Here is an 11479-nt window from a genome sequence, read left to right as displayed (position 1 = left end):
AAAGGGGTGTTACCACTTTCTCCGTTGCACAGGTGGCAAAGTGTTTCACAATGATGACGAAAGCATATTATGCTTACCTATAAATAAGAGCATTTACTAAATTACCGAATAGACTTGCAATGATGTTGTCATATTATCACTGGCATTAGACAGAATGATTGGAATATGGCGATAATTATCATTGTGCTATTTATTATAACAGGGAAATAAGGAAGTGAACTTATAGGCCTGTATAATGTTGTCCGCTAATCGCCATTTCCTGTTGGCACACCAGATAGGCCTATACAGTGGGCCTATACATACCATTATTAATCACATACAATGTCATGACCGATAACAAAAAAACTTGCATAATAGGTCAAGTAAAAGAGATATCTAGTTTCCGTCAGGATCTTTTCAAATTTGAGGAAGAGGTTTTTAATATATATAATTATATAGGCCTATATAATATATTTGATATTCTCCCTATTTAGAAATACGTTCTTGGGTCCGACATTTCAATAGAAATTATCCTCATTTCATTTCATTTATAAAGGCGCAGAAGCTCAAAATAAGGTGTGAACTTGCATTATAATAATCTCTTGTGTTCATACCTCATATTTATTGATGTCCTACAAATGAGTATAATGATTCTTATTTATTTCAAGTTTCGGAACAAAATATGAAATAGCCCAATTTAAAGCGGATCGGAGAAGGGAAAGGATGGTGAAAGGAACGAACCTATAGGAAATGATTTCATGGCACGTCCCTCGGATCTTACCATACGGAGCCTATGGTAATAAGTGGCATTGATATTGTTGCATGTATTATGAGGAGGGATTTGCAGAGGGATCATCGGAGGGGGGGGGGGGAGCAGATCCGCTTTCATAATGGAATATCTGTCTGACATGGCATGGTATAGACAATGGATACGGCATGACGGATTGATATGTCACATCACAATCAACAACATGTTGATGACACATGAGACTGGATTCCCTGAGCTGACATGACCTATATTGGGTTTCTAGCGAATGGGATCGAGTTGCAGGGTGCTATGTTGTCACAGCACGAGCAACACGCGCAACGTGAGTGGAAGGACTCGCGGTAAAAGTGCATTTACCCCGTTCCATTATAGGTCTACCGTAACCCGTCATCTGAAATATATACATTTCCAATTTTATTTCCCTCTTCCCGTTCAGTGAAGTAACTTCTTCTTATATTTCTTCTACTTCTACTTCTTCTTCTACTTCTTCTTCTTCTTCCTCTTCTTCTTCTTCTTCTACTACTTCTTCGTTTCCTTTTTCTTCTTCTTCTTCTTCTTTCTTCTTCTTCTTCTTCTTCTTCATCTTCTTCTTCTTCTTCTTCTATTTCTTCATCATCTTTGTCAACGTTTCTTTCTTTAGACTCTCTGAATGTCGCCTTCTTCATGACACGAATATTCATTCATATGAACAAGGACATGTTATAATATAGGCGAGGCCCTGGCCGGCGGCTAGCGTGAAAGTTGGAATGCACCTTTAATCGCCTGTCCGTGGGCGGGACTCCAGACGAGAAGAAAGCATGCACGTTTTCGTCGCCTGCACGCGCACAGCCAGCGGTTCAGGGCTGCCTGCATCTCCATTTCTACCAGCATTCCTATATGCCTCGCGTTAGTGTCAAGGCTATACAGTGTGTTGCATCACATGAAACAGGGAGCATGAAATGAGGGGCTTGAAAGTTCATCGGTAGATCATACTATCTTGTTACCATGGCAATGTGTCGCCTCCCTGGTCATGCCACGCCCGATGATCTAGTACCACCAGTTTCTGCCAGTATACCAGAAATGGGCGAGGGGTATGACCATGGACCTACTATAGTACTGAGATGGTATGACATTAGACTGGGAAAGATGCTTTATAACCTGAAAATAAAGCATTGTAGCAAAGATATACCAGCATTGTAGCCAGACGCTATGGCTAGAGAAAAGAAGATTGGATTTCCAATGGTTATGAACCCGGCCTATCAGCCACATTTGCCATTCTGACTTACAGACCTATTGCCCTAAATTATGATTGTAAAATATAGGCTTTATTCGAAATCACAATTATTCTATATGCTCATAATTTAATTATACTACTGGATGTATATGGGAAATGGGGGGGGGGGGTGGTTTAAGTTGTCTCGCGAAATCTACTCGGTCTACTAAGAGGATTTTGGTTTCTGTAGACCGTCATTTTAATGTAAGATTGCCAGGATCAGACATAATTATCTTACGGATCTCATTTGGTTTTACCACAGTTCCCGGAATTTGGCTCGACGAGACATGCCTTGTACATTTTACACGCGTATGACGTCACTGGATATAGATTTGTCATCGTGAGGGAATTCCCCCCTTTTTTTAACGCAACCATGTACCAGGCGAACCCGCTTTATCTGAACATTAGAAGCGATTATCAGTCTAATTTACAAAGTCCCTTATCAAGCAGTCTCAACTTACATTACTTTTTGTTTTGATGCCAACATTTCTAGTATTAACATATTGTGTATACGTTTTTTTAAAAAGTTATATTTTGTATGTGTTGTATCGTCAAAATGTACTTTCATTTGATATGTATGTTTTTTTCCAGAAGAAAATAAATTTAATTCAATTCAATTCAACTTGAACGTGAACCATCACGATCACCTGCATTTTCAATTTTGAAATGATTTGTCAACTATGTGTTTTTTAAAGGGTATTATTATTTAATTAATTTTTATTGTGATATGTATTTCAACTTTTGTTGATCATATTATATCTCCTAGTTTGTATATTACTTAATATTGTGTTGAAAATGCAGAACAAGATAGTAGGCCTAGCATTTCTTTGAGAATATAGAAAAGGATCTCCGACTCGGTCGCAGCAGCTGATAGCTAACAGGAATCCATTCCCCCTTTACATCTGTGTCGCTTGTTGATCTCAATGCCAAATTCACAACCATGTCCTATTAAATCAAATTGATTGTCAGATAATGTTGAATTTAAAATCAAATGATCTTGTGGCAAAAAAAATGTGATGTTCTCTCCCCTTCTAGCAATGTATTTCCATGGCCCAAACCTGTCATGTCCCTGGTTATACTGATCATGAATACGAAAATGCGTGTAAGGGAACAAAAGAAGTCACAGTTGGAGAACCCGGGCATCGATCCCGGTACCTCTCGCATGCTAAGCGAGCGCTCTACCATCTGAGCTAGCTCCCCGATGTTGACATAGTGGAGAGGAAGCATTCATTATACTCTAATTCAAATTCAAATTCAAATTTTATTGATTTCAATCCAAACAGATATGATCATTCTCATTTTGTAATTGTTTATGCATTGGATTACAAATTTCAAGTATGTAATCAAAGAGTAAAGATAACAATAACCAGGAATGACACAAATTAACAAACTACTGCATGTCTCACCTGAAATATAATACAGGGATGAAAATAAATTATATTACTCGTAATACTTTATACAATTTGTTTTCCCCTTTTCTTTTCAAATAAAAAGGAGAAAAATACTACATGATAGTAAGACATATACATATAATATGTTTTATGATAACCAACCCCTCCTCACGAGATGGCTTCTATTGGTAAATCAATAATGATAAATCCCGATAACTCGAACCTATTCCAAATCCAAACTTGTGGGAGACAGTGAGCATGGGAAGACAATAAATAATGCTTTTTACAATACTTAATTACATCGAGATTAATAATGATGGTTAAAAAAAAAAATCAATGATCTACTACTTTCGTACATGGTTGTATTTCTATCACATAATAGACAATAAAAATATATAAAAAGTAAAAAGATAAACAGCAATGTAAATGACAGAGGTACGAAATTACGTGATAATGATTACGTAGTAATTAAAAAAAAACTATACTATCAACCCGATACAGTATAGTATCATTTCTTTGAGGATATAGAAAATGATCTCGCAGCAGCTAACAGGATTCCATTCAACCCTTATACATTTATGTATTGGGCAGTTGGCCACCTTATTGTCGCTCGTTCAGCTATCAAAATTCGATAATATTCTGTCATTCGATGTAATTATTGCTATATCGTATAAGTTGGGAGGGGGTTGCTGGTGACCTATCAATAGTATCATCGACATAATTATCTGTGCTTTATAACATTTAAATACCACATGAATGCGAGGATAAAACGTTGGGCGTATTACAATTACCGCAATAATGTAAATCTAGTCAAAAGGAGCTTTAATAAGCAATTATGGCTCTCAACAGAGAATAATAATTGATTTCATCAATAGTCATTTATATAAGCTATCAAAAAAGAGCCCAAACCATGAGCACAAATTATGGGGGAGACGGGGGACACATATCCCCTACGATCTATAACGCATTAACGGTAAAGGTTATGCCCCCTCCCCCCCCCCCCCCCCCCCCACCCACACAAAAGCAAATCTCAATGCCGAATTTGAAATTTATTGTCAGATAATATTTAAATTGAAATCAAATGATCTTATGGCAAAAAATGTTATGTTCTCTCCCCTTCTAGCAATGTATTTCCATGGCCCAAACCTATCATGTCCCTGGTTATACCATAGACCTACGGTTATACTGATCATGAATACGAAAATGCGTGTAAGGGAACAAAAGAAGTCACAATTGGATAACCCGGGCATCGATCCCGGTACCTCTCGCATGCTAAGCGAGCGCTCTACCATCTGAGCTAGCTCCCCGATGTTGACATAGTGGAGAGGAAGCATTAATTATACTCTAATTCAAATTCAAATTCAAATTTTATTGATTTTAATCCAAACAGATATGATCATTCTCATTTTGTAATTGTTTACGCATTGGATTACAAATTTCAAGTATGTAATCAAAGATTAAAGATAACAATAACCAGGAATGACACAAATTAACAAACTACTGCATGTCTCACCTGAAATATAATACAGGGATGAAAATAAATTATAGTACTCGTAATACTTTATACAATTTGTTTTCCCCTTTTCTAATAAAAAGGAGAAAAATACTACATGATAGTAAGACATACATGTATACATATATGTTTTATGATAACCAACCCCTCCTCACGAGATGATCCCGATAACTCGAACCTATTCCAAATCCAAACTCGTGGGAGACAGTGAGCATGGGAAGACAATAAATAATGCTTTTTACAATACTTAATTACATCGAGATTAATAATGATGGTAAAAAAAATACAATCAATGATCTACTACTTTCGTATATGGTCGTATTTCTATCACATAATAGACAATCAAAATATATAAATAGTATAAAGATAAACAGCAATGTAAATGACAGAGATAATAAATTACGTGATAATGATTACGTAGTAATTAAAAAAAAATACTATCAACCCGTATACAGTATAGTATCATTTCTTTGAGGATATAGAAAATGACTAGTCTCGCAACAGTTAACAGGATTCCATTCAACCCTTATACATTTATCTATTGGGCAGTTGTCCACCTTATTGTCACTTGTTCAGCTATCAAAATTCGATAATATTCTGTCATTCGATGTAATTATTGCTATATCGTATAAGTTGGGAGGGGGTTGCTGGTGACCTATCGATAGTATCATCGACATAATTATTTGTGCTTTATGACATTTAAATATCACATGAATGCGAGGATAAAACGTTGGGCGTATTACAATTACCGCAATAATGTCAATCTAGTCAAAAGGACCTTTAATAAGCAATTATGGCTCTCAACAGAGAATAATAATTGATTTCATCAATAGTCATTTATATAAGCTATCAAAAAAGAGCCCAAACCATGAGCACAAATTATGGGGGAGACGGGGGACACAATCCCCTACGATCTATAACGCAATAACGGTAAAGGTTATGCCCCCTCCCCCCCCCCCCCCCCCCCACACAAAAGCAAATCTCAATGCCGAATTTGAAATTTATTGTCAGATAATATTTAAATTAAAATCAAATGATCTTATGGCAAAAAATGTTATGTTCTCTCCCCTTCTAGCAATGTATTTCCATGGCCCAAACCTATCATGTCCCTGGTTATACTGATCATGAATACGAAAATGCGTGTAAGGGAACAAAAGAAGTCACAGTTGGAGAACCCGGGCATCGATCGCGGTACCTCTCGCATGCTAAGCGAGCGCTCTACCATCTGAGCTAGCTCCCCGATGTTATCTTCGAACGGGAGCTAGGGACCATAGATTATAAAGGATTATTACAAGTATTATCTTCGTATAAATTTACTTTTTGTTAGGTTTTGATATACGTTGTACTACTTCTTTTGTATACTTGTAAATATTGTATTTTATTTGATTGTTTCAATTAAAAACACATTTTAAAAATATTTTTAAAAAATGTTTAAAAATTAATATCAACGCGATACAGTAGCATCATTTCTTTGAGAATATAGAAAATGATATCGCAGCAGTTGGTAGCTAACAGGAATCCGTTCCCCATTGTACATGTATGTATTGGCCACTTTTTTTGTCGCTTTTTGAACTATATTAAAAATCAATAATTTTGTTATTCCATTTTTTGCTATATCGAATAAGCTGGGGGGCTGCTGGTGAGTTATCATCAACATATCTGTGCTTTATGACATCTAAATAATATGAGGATCAAACCGTTAGGAATATAACAATTACCGCAATATTAATGTAAATCTAGTCAGAAGCCTAGGGCGTTCATTCGGTCCAATGAGTATAACTTTAAGCAGTTCTGACTCTCGGCAGACAATAATTATATAGGTCAATAATTCGATTTTCATCGTAATCATTAATAAGCTATCAAAATTTCGGATGATCCCCAACCATGAGCAACAATTCTTGAAGAGGGGGACACACTTCTAAGATTTTTTGTTAACGGGAAAATGCCGAGTCCACAACCATATCCTATGAAACCAAAGCATTTAATGTTGGTTGTCAGATAATGTTTAAATTAAAATCAAATGATCTTGTGGCATATAATTATGATATGTTCTCTCCCCTTCTAGTTTAAGAGCGATTTATTTCCATTGCTCTAACCAGCAGTATATTATACCAGGATTAAGCTTCCTGATTATACTGATCATGAATACGTGAATAATTATGTATAAGGGAACAAAAGAAATCACAGTTGGAGAACCCGGGCATCGATCCCGGTACCTCTCGCATGCTAAGCGAGCGCTCTACCATCTGAGCTAGCTCCCCGATGTTCACGATGGAGGGGAGAGAGCATTAATTACATCAATGATTAACACAAATTATTATAAACGCGATACAGTAGTATCCAGGGGCGGCGATTTCATGACCAGGAAGGGGGGGGGGGCGAAATACAAGGGACGATGGAGGATAATGAACGAGAGGGGCGAATGTGACGAAAGTGACTATCCCCTCACCTGTTTTTGAAGTTTTGTTGTATTAAAGAATTACATTCCTAAGCAAACTATATAGTATCAAATAAAAAAAAACAAGCAATATACTTTTCATACTTCATTTTTACTTTGTCGGTCATGAGGATGCAGTCCGAAGGGTTGTAAATATTTAGTAGGAAAATTTTAGAAAGTAGGGTGCTTGGACATGGATGGGATTTCTATTTCCCATTATTTACCGGTACTTGTACACTTTGAAGGATATTATGCAAGGGAGCATAGCGAGCGAGCGAGAAGATTTTTGCAATTTTATTAGTCTAAATGTTGCACTCTTGGGCCCTCCAGAGCCTAAGAGAGTGTTGCAGTCTTTAGTCAGTATTTGCTATACATTTTGGTTGCGCTTTTTCAAATTTTCCGGGGGAACGTGTCCCCCCCCCCCTCGATCGCCGCCCCTGGTAGTATTATTGTTCCCCCCTTGTATTGGCCACCTTATTTGTCGCTTGTTGAGCTATTGAAAATCAATAATTTGTTCTTTCGATGATCATGTGGCAAATATGAAATGTTCTCTCCCCTTCTAGTTTTAAGAACGATTTCTTTCCATGGCCCTACCTAACCAGTCCAGCACTGCTGGTATCTCTTTGATTATACTGATCATCATGAATACGAGAATGCGTGGAATAAGGGAACAAAAGAAGTCACATTTGGAGAACCCGGGCATCGATCCCGGTACCTCTCGCATGCTAAGCGAGCGCTCTACCATCTGAGCTAGCTCCCCGATGTTATAATTCACTGGAAGGGGGTATTAATTAATCAATGATAAAAAATATTGCGCGAATAACGTTAAGTCAAATATTCGTGAATCATGATTTCCGCGTTATCACTGTTAAATCTTCATGTTTACTGCACTATCTATAATAATTGTTTTGTTTTTTAAATTAGAAAATGCCTAGTATACAGTAGCAGCATCGACCTACTTCTGACTCTTCTCCGCCTAAGTATGGTAATTTTTGCCCAGCCAGGGTCACCTTTTTACTAAACACTGAGCAAAGTCGACCATTTGGGACATTACTTACCTACTGATGGTCGGACAAAACAATTGCCCTCATGTCTGGGCAATGTGTATACCCAGCATTTATAGTGACAAAGAGTATGGGACCCAATTCGATGATGAAAATATAATAAAGAAGATTATGTATTTTCATTATCTTGAAATCATTCATAGAATTTCAAGGCAAAAATCATGAGGCTCCGAAATGAGGCTAGGCTATATAAAATAAAGCCGTTCAAGTGGACATTCATTGATTTTAGATATTGATTTAATTTGTATCATTGCATAAGTGAAGATTAGATCGAAAAAGGTTATCAAATTCCCCGTATGGAAACCTTCAAATATTAAGATTTGGGAACCCCTGAACACATTCCCTAACTATGAAAGTTGAGCAATTCGTATCCTATGACAGTTTGAGACGTGACATTTTTCCAACCTAATCAATCCATTTTTATTGAAATACCTTGGATATCAATTAATTCCGATCAATTGATTCGTCTATCTAGATTATGATTTTATGGATTCTATTATTCACAGAAATGGATCAAGGCAACCCTGATACACATCATATTGCGGGACAGTGGGGGTAGCTTGTATTCAGCTATTGAGGGGCGGCACTGGCTTCATGGGGCCTTAAATAAAATAGGTGGATTAGAGGTAGGAGAGGGGTAGTAAGGGGAGTCCATACCGACTTATTTTTATGTGTTACTTCTTCCCCACCTTCGCCCCTTCTCAGCACTATCTTCCTTTCTCGACATTGCAAAGTCCATTTTACAATGTTCAATAAACAGTGGAGCTAATTAGTGAAGGGACGGTCGTACATTCTCATGTTCATCTGCCCCCCCCCCCCCCCTCTCTCTCTCTCTCTCTCTCTCTCTCTCTTTCTATCTATTCCCTCTACCCCTTCTCCCTCTCTCTCTCTCTCTCTCTCTCTCACTCTCTCTCTCTCTCTCTCTCTCTCTCTCTCCCTCTCTCTCTCTTCGCCATTCGATTGGGGGGGGGGGGGGGCACGTGCATGGTCTCTGGTGCCCCTGGTAGCTACGGCACTGTCGCGAGAAAACGTGGTCAAGTTGGGCCATGATTTCCGATATACATGCACTCTGTCCAAAGTACAATGAGGTAATAACTCAAGCACGTTGGGCAACCTTAAATTCACCCAACTTTTGTCTCGTCTCCGCAAAATTAAATGACAACAACATGTGAAAATAACATCCTCTTCGCTGCACAAGAGGATCGTGCCGATGCAATGATGGCAGCTGTAGTTTTAATGATTTTCATATGATTTGTAAACAGTCAGTCACGTCTGATCTTGAAGAGTTTTTCACAAACTGACCTCTGACATGGAGGATAAAATCTTTTATTTTTCTTAACAATTATTATGAAACGTCAAATAATCTACACAGCCCAGTGGTGGATCCAGGGAGGGGGCCCCCTCCTCTGGGGGAAAAAACAGGTAAAAACACGCTAATTTTACCTTTATTTGGAGACGGGCCCCTCCCCTGGTGCTCAATGGGGAGGGGTGCGATATTTTTGGCCCCTCCCATGCCTCCAGCTGGATCCGCCCCTGACACAGCCTGTTTGGACTTTGATCGTCAATTTGAGGGAACACCTCTCCCAAATTTGGAAGTATCAATGTATCAATTTGGAGTTGCCAATTCTTCCATAATAATGGCAAACTAAGAGTAGTGCACAAATTCAATTATGGACAAGAAATGAACAATCCCCGTACTTTTTCTTTTATTTGAGGGAGTATGAAAATGGAAAAAAATCCGACAGTTGTTATTATTTACTGTTTCTACTTCTCTGCTTTTTAAAAAAATCTTCTTCGTAACAGTTATGAGTTTATTTGTGTGTGCATGTTTATGATATCATTTCGGGCTTGTGCCTGCCCCTTCCCTCTTTTGGGGGTTACTGTTGTTCACCTTTTCTACAGTAAGCTCTTTTCTCAACATTTCAAAGTTATGAGAACGATTTGTTCCGATGAGGCACATAATTGAATAAACACATTAAAATAACACAAACTAGGTCGCTGGTATTTCAAAGTTTGTCATATTAGACACACCCATTGCAAACCCATATTCCCAACCATTTCTCAAGAACACAGGAAGCCTTCGCGGGCCAGTCAAAACACCACTTTTCTCGGATTCTCGTCCGCTACCATGGTTTCACTGAAACAATGGTAAAGATAACGGCAAACTACTCGAATGGAAGCAATCATGTTGTCTTTGGCAGCACAATGAAAGAATACAGTTTATCCGATTTGTGAGTTTCCTTCATTGAAAGTCATCTGACAGCTCTTAATCACTTCAATTTGTTTTTTTCAAGGGCATGGAAGTGAAGGATGTCTGAGCGGGCCTTCCGTATTTCTCCGAAATTCGATTTATCGATTTCAGTGCGAGCGAGGTGTATCAAGATTTAAGAAGGTCAATTACTAAGTCTATCATTTCATATTCGCCAAGTGCCTCAAATATGAATGCTATCGAGCTTGCTGATACTACGTAGTTGCGCCCATTGGCGTCTATATGAGAGGCATTATGCCCCCCCCCCCCCCATTTAATAGTTAAAGGGAAAGAGAGGGAGGGGGTAGAAGAAAGCTAGATGAGGCAGGTAACGTGGAGAGAACATGTTATAATACCTTTAAACTAAAACAATTAAAATGACTTTGTCTAAATAGACAATGATATTAGTAAAGCATACAAGTAAATTACAACATAATTAATACACTGTCGCTCATAAAGGTGGAATATTTTAGTTTTACCCCAATTTATGGAATTATTTTAAAAATTATTTAAAAATAATAGATCTAGATAATAGTATACATTCTCAGATTTTATTGAATAATAATTTGCCAATGTGTGTTTTGCGGGACTGCTAAAGCATGTGTATGCTACTATGCCTATTAACTAGGGGACCTACGCCCTCAAGTCATAAATGACAGTAATGAGGATAAATGCCCCACAAAAGGGCACTAATATAGCACATCGACACTGTTTTGATCCTGGGGCCTCACAGTTACGAGGTCATGGCTTTGTCACTGAACCATGACTGTACGCAGCGGGGGCTAGGGTAGGGGGCAGTTTCCATAAATTTAATTAAAAAAACAGAAAA

General features: G+C 37.9%; 5 non-coding genes across 5 annotated transcripts; all 5 read right to left on the bottom strand.

Annotated features, from left to right (window-relative positions):
- Window positions 1-3124: 3124 nt before the first annotated feature.
- Window positions 3125-3197, bottom strand: TRNAA-AGC. Its single transcript has one exon. It is a non-coding gene; the product is annotated as a tRNA-Ala (tRNA).
- A 1425-nt stretch (window positions 3198-4622) lies between these two features.
- TRNAA-AGC lies at window positions 4623-4695 on the bottom strand. The gene has a single exon. It is a non-coding gene; the product is annotated as a tRNA-Ala (tRNA).
- Window positions 4696-6068: 1373 nt separating this feature from the next.
- On the bottom strand, window positions 6069-6141 carry TRNAA-AGC. Its single transcript has one exon. It is a non-coding gene; the product is annotated as a tRNA-Ala (tRNA).
- Window positions 6142-7089: 948 nt separating this feature from the next.
- TRNAA-AGC lies at window positions 7090-7162 on the bottom strand. The gene has a single exon. It is a non-coding gene; the product is annotated as a tRNA-Ala (tRNA).
- An 863-nt stretch (window positions 7163-8025) lies between these two features.
- TRNAA-AGC lies at window positions 8026-8098 on the bottom strand. Its single transcript has one exon. It is a non-coding gene; the product is annotated as a tRNA-Ala (tRNA).
- Between the last annotated feature and the right edge of the window lie 3381 nt (window positions 8099-11479).

Source organism: Strongylocentrotus purpuratus, unplaced genomic scaffold (genome assembly GCF_000002235.5).
Source record: "Strongylocentrotus purpuratus isolate Spur 01 unplaced genomic scaffold, Spur_5.0 spur5_scaffold_2, whole genome shotgun sequence".
NCBI classification, from domain to species: Eukaryota; Metazoa; Echinodermata; class Echinoidea; order Camarodonta; family Strongylocentrotidae; genus Strongylocentrotus; species Strongylocentrotus purpuratus.
Note: the sequence above shows the minus strand (reverse complement) of the source record. Positions and strands in the feature narration are given on the sequence as shown.